The 10,707-nt window shown below is 39.6% G+C and overlaps 1 protein-coding gene across 2 annotated transcripts in view; it reads right to left on the reverse strand.

Moving 5' to 3' along the window:
• The window catches only part of LOC129364188 (granule associated Rac and RHOG effector protein 1-like), a 31,592-nt gene extending 21,863 nt beyond the window's left edge, over positions 1-9,729 (reverse strand). Inside the window, exon 1 of one of the 2 annotated variants that reach the window (XM_055036676.1) lies at positions 9,667-9,729. The gene's annotated coding sequence lies outside the window, so the exon portion shown is untranslated. Of the gene's footprint in view, positions 1-8,746; positions 8,771-9,666 lie in introns of those variants that run through there. The other variant, XM_055036675.1, reaches the window with a different exon arrangement.
• Positions 9,730-10,707: the final 978 nt, after the last annotated feature.

The following is a 10,707-nucleotide window of genomic DNA, read 5'->3' on the forward strand; positions in this document are numbered from 1 at the left end:
ATGAGTGATGAAAGATTTTCTTAACCAAAAGCTTTTTTTCAATGCTATTCTTTTTTTCTGAACTGCAGATATTTTTCACTCTTAGTCGTACTAAAATATTAACTAATGGAACTGCAAACGATTCAGTCGCTGAACATTGGGGTTTTCACTCAGTGGAAAATAGACCATTATCTTCAGACGACATGCTTGCAGCTCCCATGTTTGGGTACAAGTTAGAAAAAGCAATTTGCGGAAAGAGAACACCACCCCGATTTGATAACACCATCCAATGTGCCGTTACTGTGAGCTAAGCAGCTGTGTGGTCGTCCCACATGTGCAACAGCTTCCATTACACATGTCTACCAGAATGCTCCTGACCTCTAAACCTCACTTCCTTTTACAAACAGGGGCAATGGCAAGCAAAAAAAAAAAAAAAAAAAAAAAAATCAGGCCACTCTTATCTGTCTGGGACCAGCGCCGAGGGAAACCACTGACCTTTTGAATGGATGGGACAACATGTTTTTTCACAGTAACACTGCGTAAGTGTTGCTTTGCATCCCAATTATTAGTTTTGAAAGTTCCCTTCAGGATACCTCAGTTGCAGACACAATTAATCCTGATGAGAGCAGCATTATTGTTGCTTTGGTCTGCCTGTGACTCATTATCCAAATACACAGGATGTGCTGGTCCAACTGGCCACATTAGTGCCATTATATATTTTGACAAAACGTAGATCAGATGTCAAATGAATGCAATGCTTCATATTTTTTTCATGTATTCAGAGGACCTTTCCCGATCTATATTGCAGCTGTACTACAGCTATCTCCTTTTCATTTTATCCTAAAATTATTTATTAAAACTAGACATCTTTAAACTGAAGGTCCAAACAAGGACAGGAGTGTGTGATGGGTAATACTGTAAAGGCATACCAAGGTGTCAAACAGAAGAAAATTCTGACCATTTTTAACACCTGGAGGATATTACCACTAGATTTCTACATCGTTCATAAAGCTGAAAGATACTTTCTAGATAAAACAAGCAAACAACTAAAAGATTTAAAACATTAACATAATTAAAACCAACATGTTCACATAATAAAGACTCAAAACTGATTGCAATAGCTGTAAAATCTGGATTTTTATTTTCCTGCCAGGACACTGACAAAAATTTATGAACAATTATTCAGGTGGTTGACAATTCAACTTAAAGGATTAGCAATTCAGGTCCAATTACTAAGAAGTTTATTCTGAGACTTAGGGCAGTTATCTGGTGCAAGAGTGCAGGCCTCTTAATCCCTAGGATTACAGGCACAGTCAGAATCGGCAAGGTGCCCCACAATGCCTGCTGGTTGACATAGTTAATAGGATATTAGCCTTCGCAAGGTAAACGGTAAACGGGAGCAGAGAGAGCCAAGAGCAACGAACTCTATATTTTACACATTCTCCAGATAATAACTAATATCTAACAAATAATAAATAAACGACAAGTTATTTCTGTTGTCAAACATTAACATACATTTATATGATTGGTTTAATCTAACAAATGGTTTTGACGACACAGTAGTGTCACCTCCACCATGAGAGGATAATGTTACAATAAAAAAGAAATAATAATTTAAGCCATCAAACACAGAGAAATAACATACAACACACTTGGTAAGAAAATATAAATAAAACAATTCCCAACAACAACTCATAAATTTGAAAGGTCGTTAAAGTACCTGTCACCTGAGCTATTGCTGAAGATTAATCAAAGCAGGTAACCCTGGGATACGTGTTTGTTCAAAAGGCGAAAACAAAAAACCATGAAATGTTCAGAGTTGGAGCCCCTTCATTGTCACAGACTCAAACCACTCTGTGGCAAACCATCTTCAGCTAACAAAGTTAGCTAATCTCTTTTAGTTTTATTACATGGTTCACAGTTTTAACAGTCCATTAAGTTTGAACACAGCAAGATTTCTGTTGTGAGAGAACTCTACACTTCCTATAGATGACCTTATTAGAGAGTGACTACATTTCCAGCATTAATACAAAACCTCATTAGCAGAGGTTATCCCATAAGAAGAACACATGGTATCAATGTTAATGAAACCTCTTGGCTTCTCAGAATTGCTCTGTTGTCTGCCAGCCTCCTGTTGCAGAGCTCACACCCAAACAAACACGTGTGATGGCAGCATCTCTTTGGATGCACTGGAGCATTGCCAGCCCACTTCAACATCCCTCCTTGAACTGGAGGTGCTTGGGGCTAATGTTAGCACTATTTCCCCCACTCACCAACGTACATGTCAGCTGCTCGACTTCAACAGGAAGGAGGGTTAGGTTTCCTTCAGCCAGCTCCCTGTCGCCACCAACAAAAACGTAAAGCATAGAGTGACACTGAATATGGATATAAATATGTAGTAAACCCCGGAGCAAGAATGATTTCCTCCTGCTTAAACATATAGGTGTCTGCTTAAAGTAGTGCAAGTTTAGCAACAAGTTTAAAAACATCTGCCTCTGTAAAAGCTGCAGCCTGTCAGATTATTAAAAACCATGAAATTGTATCACAATAGTTCTTAAATTTCTGCACCCCTTATTTGTTGAAATGTATATTTTACAACCCTGTTGTTTGAAATGAGGTTTTAAATGGTGTTGGTTTGCTTTTAAAGAGTTGCTTGTCAGGTATGACTCATCGAGGACCCCTAAAGACATCAGAGACCTGTTAACCTAGTTTTTCCAGGACTAGAAATGGTCCTCAGCTCCAAGCAGTTGAGCTTATGCACGGCTGTTAAGTCACAAGAAGGTGGCCTCACAGGTGGAGATGGGGCAGCTGTTACAAATGCTGACAGCTTCGTATCCATCTGCCACTGTGAGGCAAACACAAGCCCTCAGATGATTTAACCACAGGCCCAACATTAGCTCTCTCATGAAGTCTATTTTGGCCTTCACGGGTAAAACAGCTGCCCTAGAATCCACACTGCACTGTTTTTAGATGCTGCAAAAGGTTCAGTTCAAAGTAAAAAAAAAAAAAAAAAAAGTTCTCCTCTACATCTGTTGTCAATGAAGCAAAGGAATGCAATTCCTCAGAAGCCTCTTCATGTGGATTCAAACATACACAAAAACGCAGTGAAGAAGAAACATTAAGTGTGAATCCTTGCTGCAAAGTATCAACATCAGAACAAATATATGTCAATGTAGTAAGTAGTACTGGAAAGCAAAGGTGGAAAAATGGGTATATTTGGCAGAAGAAGCTTTGCTGAAGGAATTTGGAGCACAAAAAAGGTCACAGTAAAGTCTGACAATCAGCAGACGGGTCAAGGGGGTCAGTCCAAATGACAGGACAAGTGCCGTGAGTAACTGTGTGACAGGAGTGGAGCCAGGCTCCTTCTTGCCCACAAAACACAAGGAGTGTATTGTGGCAGGTCCAGTCTCCTCATACCAGCACATAGAAAAAAAAAACAGACTTGTACATGCAGCTGCACAACTTTGTGAGAAGACGAGAAGGAAAAGGCCTTGGCTGCTATAAAATTTTAAACAAGAACTGATTTATTTGTAGTCAGCGTTGTGTTTATTCTGGATTTTGGTTTCAATGCTTCTTATCCAGATTTGGTTTTACTCTAACAACAAATTTTGCTTTTATCTGATTTTTGTTTTGCCGTTTGGAACTAAAAATACATTTCTTGAAGCTCTCTGATCCCGAACCCGGTCCACTTGCTTTTAATGAAGCGCAACCTTTTTTTGGGTAAACTGCAGCGAAAATCCAGAGTGAAACTGTTTGTAGTGCTGCAAAAGACCCCTGCACAGACTAAAACAAGTCTATCTGTTGAACATATTCAGCTTTTACTTAGTAAATAACAATAGACCAGCAAGGAATAATACTGTATGTAGTACAATTGACAGGTGCACAAAGAAAAGCCACCTGATAACATCTCATCAGATTTGAACCAAGCTGCATATTTGAATAAAGCATAAACGTCTTTCAGCATTCACCAGTGAGCAAACAGAATAATCTCTGATATCCTCTCTAAATAGTGGTGTACAATAGAGTGTGCTTAGCATGCTCAACAAGTGGATTTCAACAAGTGAGAGTTGTGATGAAAGGCTCTGACGTCAGATCCATTCATGAACGTCTGGTGGTAGCCTATCAGGATGAAAATGCTTCCCTCAGCCCATATCGAGCTGGCTGTATTCTGGAGTTACAATTCGTGTTGCATTCCAAGACAAAACTAGACTGCAGATGTATTCTTACGCTTTCTTAAAAGCCTAGTGAGTCACTAAAGACTAAGGAATTTTATGGCTCCATTGACTTTTGCTGAGCCCAAACTCAAATATGCTCAAGAAAAAGCATAAACACTGCAGTGATTACTGCAGGAGTTAATAAAGATAAGCATCACATTCTCTGAGAGCAGCCCCGATTCTTGTTCTGTAATATTCGGTCATCTCCAATGCACGAGCAGTCATGCATTTCTCAGAGAACATTTGACTGCGGGGCAAATGGCTGACCACAAGCTAACACTGAATCCGTCTCCCAGGAGATGAGAGGGAGATTTCCCAGGCCACAAGTCTTCACCCCCACCACCACCACCACCACCTTATCTATAAACCCTCTTGCAGCTTCACTGTGTGGACTCGTGTCTTTTTTATGCCTTGGAAAATGCTTATTATCTGAAGGAGTAGAGATGTATAGAGAGCTTAACCAAAGCTGCAGCCCAAAGGCCTGTGGAAAACCTGCAGAGAGGTATGGCTCAGGTTTGACAACCTTCAGTTATGCACTCCACATGTCAGCTTTTATGATTCCAACCATGTATGGGGCACATCACAGAGAACGACCACTCTCCACATCACCCTGAACACACCATCACCCCCATACCAACTTTCAAATTATAGTTTAAGGTAGAACTAAAGCCCCTTTAGATCCTAAACATACAGACAAAGCTACAACAAAAGGGTTCTTGTTTTCTTTATTTTACTGCAACCAGTTGCAGTTTGTTTCCACAATTCTCAACAGTGGAGAGTCTTTAGCTCAGCATGAACGAGAGTAGCACAGTCAAACTCCAGACCTCCCGCTTCTGAATGGCATGTTTATTTCTATGCACTTAATACTTGGTTGAGGCTCCTTTGCTTGAATTAGTGTATCAATGTGGCGTGACATGGATGTGATCAATCGTGTGGTGTAATTGAAGCCCAGGTTGCTACAATAGCGACCTTCAGATCATCTGCATCGTTTGTTCTCATGTCTCATCTTAATCTTGACAGATCAGGCCAGTTCACTGTCCAATGAATCACAGTCAACAACACCATGATCATTGAACCAGCTTTTGGTTCCTTTGACAATGTGGGCAGGTGCAAAGTCCTGCTAGAAAATGAAATCATATCCATAAAGCTTATAGTAGAAGGAAGTATAAAGAGCTCTAATATTTCCTGGTAGACAGCTGCTGTGATTGTGGACTTTAAGAAAAACATCATTACGTCATCAACAACAGTAGATCACAAGGCACCCCAAACCATCACTGACTGAGGCTATTTCACACTGAACTACAGGCAACATGGAAGCACTTTTACTCAAGAATTTCTCATAACTTTATTTTCATCCTAAAAGAGTAATATGGACAACTAACCAATAATCCAATTCTTTTCTTATCTTAGTTGCCGATGTGTGGGATTCGTCCGTTTGTCGTGGTTTTTGATGCACAGATTCCAACCTCTATGCCTTATAAGCTCCCCCAAATTCTTGAATTTTCCTATTGCTGCAACACTTTCTTCCACCAACTTTTTATGTTTTTTGAACAACCAGCTTCTTTAACAATGAATTTTTGTGGAATTTAGTGGAAGGTAGCATTGACCATTTTCTGGACATTTGCTAAATCAGCAGTCTTCCCCATGGTTGTGTAGCCTGCTGACCCAGACTGAGAGACCATTTAGAAACTCAGGAAACCTTTGCAGATGTTTGGAGTTAGCTACCTGATTAGGGTGTAACACCATCTGTTTCCTGAATTTAACTTTTTCACAATATTCAAATTTTCTGAGGCAGTGAGCCATCCTCATCAAAATTGCTATATAAAGGTTTAAAACATCTCACTCAATGTGTAATTAATCTCTAACACATTCATTTTCTGAATAAAAGAAATATTGAACTTTTCATGAGGTGTAAACTATCTTCCACTTTGCAACTATGTTCTACTTTTCTAGATCCCCATAAAATAAACTGAAATTTGTGACAAAATGTGAAAGCATTCAAGCAGCACAAATACTTTTGAAAGCCTCTGAATGCAAGAGCTGAAAGCCTCAGTTTTCAACAATTTCCAATAGTCTTTCAAGTTAGATAGCTGTGTTGAAAACAAACATCAAAGCACAGAATACATGAAACACTGATGCATTGAAGGTGAACTAAGGTAGCTGTGTCGTAATGCCAATTGTGCTGCTTTTACAAAGGAAATACCAATGTGCTGTCCAAAGGTACATTCAAAGCAAATTTGACAGAACATTGTAACTGTCACTTTGAAAGATGTCTTAATGAAAAAACACAGTGTTTTCTGGAAGAAGTCATTCTCTGTTGGTAAAAATATTGGCAAAAGTTAGGAAACCAAATCTGGAACACTTGATTTAGTACAGCCAAGAAATTCAAAATACCAACATGACCTGATTTACCCCCCACACCCCCCCAACTCCATCTTCCACAGGAGACGCCACTGCAGAAGTCACCTGTATAATCTTAAATCGTGCACCAACAATAACACTAGAAAGCTCCTTTGTTTAAGGAAGCATCCCTGGAACTCCACCCGAAGCGAGCGCAAACAGTAATCTTGTGACTCTATGTTGACTTCCTCACACATGCATCCGGATTGAATATAAGACTGAGGAAAAGTGTCACTTCCAGTCATATCACATGCTGGTGGAAAAACATGAGGCTGAGCAGCACTCCAGTAACTAACCCTAGCCTAACCTTTCAGATGAATGTGCCACCAAACACACTGAGCTTAAGCAGAGACAGGAATTTTATACAGCCAAGCACGTACTTCCATGACGACACAACTAAGCCAGATGTCAACACAAGCAGTACGCTCGCGGCTTTTATGGAGGTGCACCAGCTTGTCAAACCCAACAAAAACAAGGAAATACCTCTATCTTTAACAGCTTTATCTTATGCCAAATCTAGGTGTTTCCTTTTGGCATCAATTAAAACTACAACTGACTTACGGTTAATATAGTATTACACTAAATTTAGTCTTAGGCTGACCAAGCAACCTCAAAGTCATTTACTTTTTGACAGAGGGAGTATGCTGGAGTATCTGCATGGTGGCACAGTTGTTAGGATTGGTGCCTTACAGCAAGAAAGTCCAGGAATCAGATCCCTGTCAGAGCCTTTCTGTGTACCGTTATTCTCTCCATGCATGCATATATTCTTTCAATTATAAAAATGTTTACTAAATCAATTCATCAATATCTGTTAGAAACTCAGAGCTGCTTGAAATAACTAACATTTCCTTAAAACAACTAAAAAAGAAAAATCTGCAATCAGTATGATCACAAGAAGGCTGCTAGGTCAAGATTAGGGTATTGGCTCACACAAGATTCTCGGGTTATAATTACCTCAAAATGAAAAATTACTGTATTGATACAAATGTTAAAAATAAAAAATGTGTAACTGGACATAGCTGTTTTCATTTAAAGTAGAAAAGCAACAATTATTCTTTCTACAAAAAGAGTGATTATGTTTGGATAATGTTATCAATGACATTTGTTATTTTAACTGATACAAAAGCTTGGATAAAAATTTAATACTTTCTAAATGTAGCAGTTTTGAAATAAATAAGCTTATTGCTCAGAATATTAGTTTTTTTTAGTTCTGCTCTTCAAAGGGCAACAAGTATGAAAACCAACATTTAACATCTAGAGATTATACTATCAATACATGTCCAACATTGGTGGACTTTGTTTTACAAAAACAAACTATTATGCGATGTTTAAAGTGCAAATACAGAACTACAGTGAAAACATTGTGCTTACTAAAAACCTGAAAGTACAAAGAAAATTACTTTAATAAAAACAAAATGGTGAGGGTGGCAATCACTTGTTAAATAGTACATAAGATATGTAGTGAAATCACACAAATAAGAATTAATTTTCAATTCTGTCAATTCTGCAAGTGAGAAATTTCACCTCATACAAAGAAGATTATGGATTTTTAATAACTCCACTTCAACAAGAACCACACCCCACATGGTGTGAAGAAAAACTAGAGCAGATTGATTCTACAACTCCACAAAGAACTTTATTCGCATACACAAATGCAGAACTAATACTATTTGCCTATTTCTAAGAGATGCTCTCCATAATTCTTCGCAGTGGCGATATGTGAAAAACAGCCAAAAAAGTCCCTAAGCGTTGTGCACATTCCAGATACCGATCTATCGATCTATGATATCAGCGCATATTTTAGCACCTGTAAGGTACTGCTGCTCTCTACATGTGACTTAAACCAGCAAGGGCACTCCCGCGATAACACCACTTACTGCTACGGCTTAATGCTAAATCTCCAGCTAAGCACAAGACCAACTATTTTGTTGAACTTGTCCAAAAACGTTTCTTTTGCGACAAGATCACTATTTAGCAGGACGATATGAGAGAATCCCCCCAAGCGCTCCAAGCCGGTTTCACCGAAACTCCCTGGGATGACACGGCACCAGTCATGGGAACACTATGTCGCAGCTATTTATAAGGCATTTTAACGCCCTAAATGCAGTGTCGCCGGGAAGGCTGCTGCGGTATCAGTGCATCATTGGGACAACCGTTTGAAGAGGCAGTGACAGCGGAACGCCGAGGCCTACACACACGGGTCCGTCCACGGCTGGGTCCGTTGACACTCTCCCGGTGGACACACACAACCTCCAACCCCCATCTGATAGAAAAAAAAACGATTACCCGAATTCACTTTCTCCCCCACCATCAGCCGACTAAAACTGTCAGCACAACAAAAATGTGCAGCGACATGACGTAAGCCCAGCCTTTGTCACCCGTTTGAGTAACGTTAACCTACATCCCGTTTTTTCCTCGCCTGGTCATCGCCGACAGCCGCACATAACTTCAGACCGAGGTCGCCCAGGTCCGTTATCGGACACAACGACTCACTCTCGTTCGTTTGCCGAGGAGGACACGTCCTCTCGTATTTCCTGCTCTGCTTCGGCTAAACGTAATCAAGATGTGGATGAAATCCGAGGCAGTGTGTGCCAGTGACAACAAAAATAAACGAGAGCGCCAACCGCTCCTCCTTCGCTAGCCTGAGCTGAGGCGCTTCATCAACAGGCATCATGCTGGGGTCGCGGGTACTAAGAAATGATCGTCGATACTCGCAGAAACTTAAAATACATCCAGAAATATGCTGGAGATTCTTTACCGATTCCCCGTGGAAATGTAAGTTTGTGACGGTAGCGAAAATCGCAAGTACGCTTGCATGAGTGAGGTGCGTCCGATAATAGACGCACTGAGAATCCATTGGTACTACATAGGCTAGCCACAAAGCTAAGCCAGCAACTGTTAGCTAATCAGCTAACCCTATGCGACACGAATGTAGGCGCTGCGAGAGAGCAAAACAAGCAAATGCTGATGGTCATGGGCCACTTCTTTATTGTCTGTCGTTTTCATCGTGAAGAAACCTAACAGCCTCCATAAAGCAGACCAAAAATGTTAACTTAATCAAAGCATAGCTCACCAGCTCTTGGCATCCACCCTCTTGACAGCGAATTCCCTGTCTGTGTGTGTGACCGCAGTCAAGTGCGTGTCAGTAAGAATTAGCACTTCCGGTGGAGCTTTTAAAAATAAAAGCTATATTTGTTGTATAAACTGAGTTTTCTGTTAGTAATTAGTACGGTATTTTTGCTTTTTATTACCTTATATCTACTGGGTTTTTTTATTTTTATAAAAACTAACTTATTTATAATTGAGAACAATAATTATAGGTTATTGTTGTCTGTCAATCAATATCTATCTATCTATCTATCTATCTATCTATCTATCTATCTATCTATCTATCTATCTATCTATCTATCTATCTATCTATCTATCTATCTATCTATCTATCTATCTATCTATCTATCTACTTATTTTGGGGGGGGGGTAAAATTTGCAGGCGCTGTTCAGACAGGATTATGTGTTCATATGAATTTTGTTTTCTTGTGTTTGTGCATTTGTAACACTTCCCCCCAATTAACTTCCTTAAACTACGAATACTTTGCAGGCTTTTTAATATGCCATTCATGTGATTTTATTAATATGCAACCACCTTGGTCCAGGGTGGTTGAAGCGAGGACCCAGGTATTTTAAATGTACCTGGGAAAAAAGGTCCATAAAGAAAGAATCAAACTTTTGTCGCCCTCTATTGTTCAGAAATTGATACCACACTCTGTATTTTGTGCTTGAGCAGAGGAACCTGGGTGCGCCGAGGTTCTGAGGGGTTCTCCCGTCTGTTTAGCATGAGAAGCAACCGTGTCGTGTCACAAAGTCACAATAATAATAATAACAATAACATATTTCCCTACTCCAGTTTACACACCCTTTAAGACACTAAATAAGAAATAACTTTATTCTCTTTTCCCTTACTCCAGATCTGTCAAAGAGGTTTCAGCTTGACGTAGTCCTGTGAAAGCCCCAAATTTTATTTAGGTAACAGGTTATATGTAAAACATTTTTTTACACTGAAATCTCTGTTCTGTCGTGAGTTTTGTTTATATGTTTTTGTGTATTTGTGTAATAG

Source organism: Poeciliopsis prolifica, unplaced genomic scaffold, assembly GCF_027474105.1.
Source record: "Poeciliopsis prolifica strain line A6 unplaced genomic scaffold, Auburn_PproV2 SCAFFOLD011, whole genome shotgun sequence".
Taxonomy (NCBI): Eukaryota; Metazoa; Chordata; class Actinopteri; order Cyprinodontiformes; family Poeciliidae; genus Poeciliopsis; species Poeciliopsis prolifica.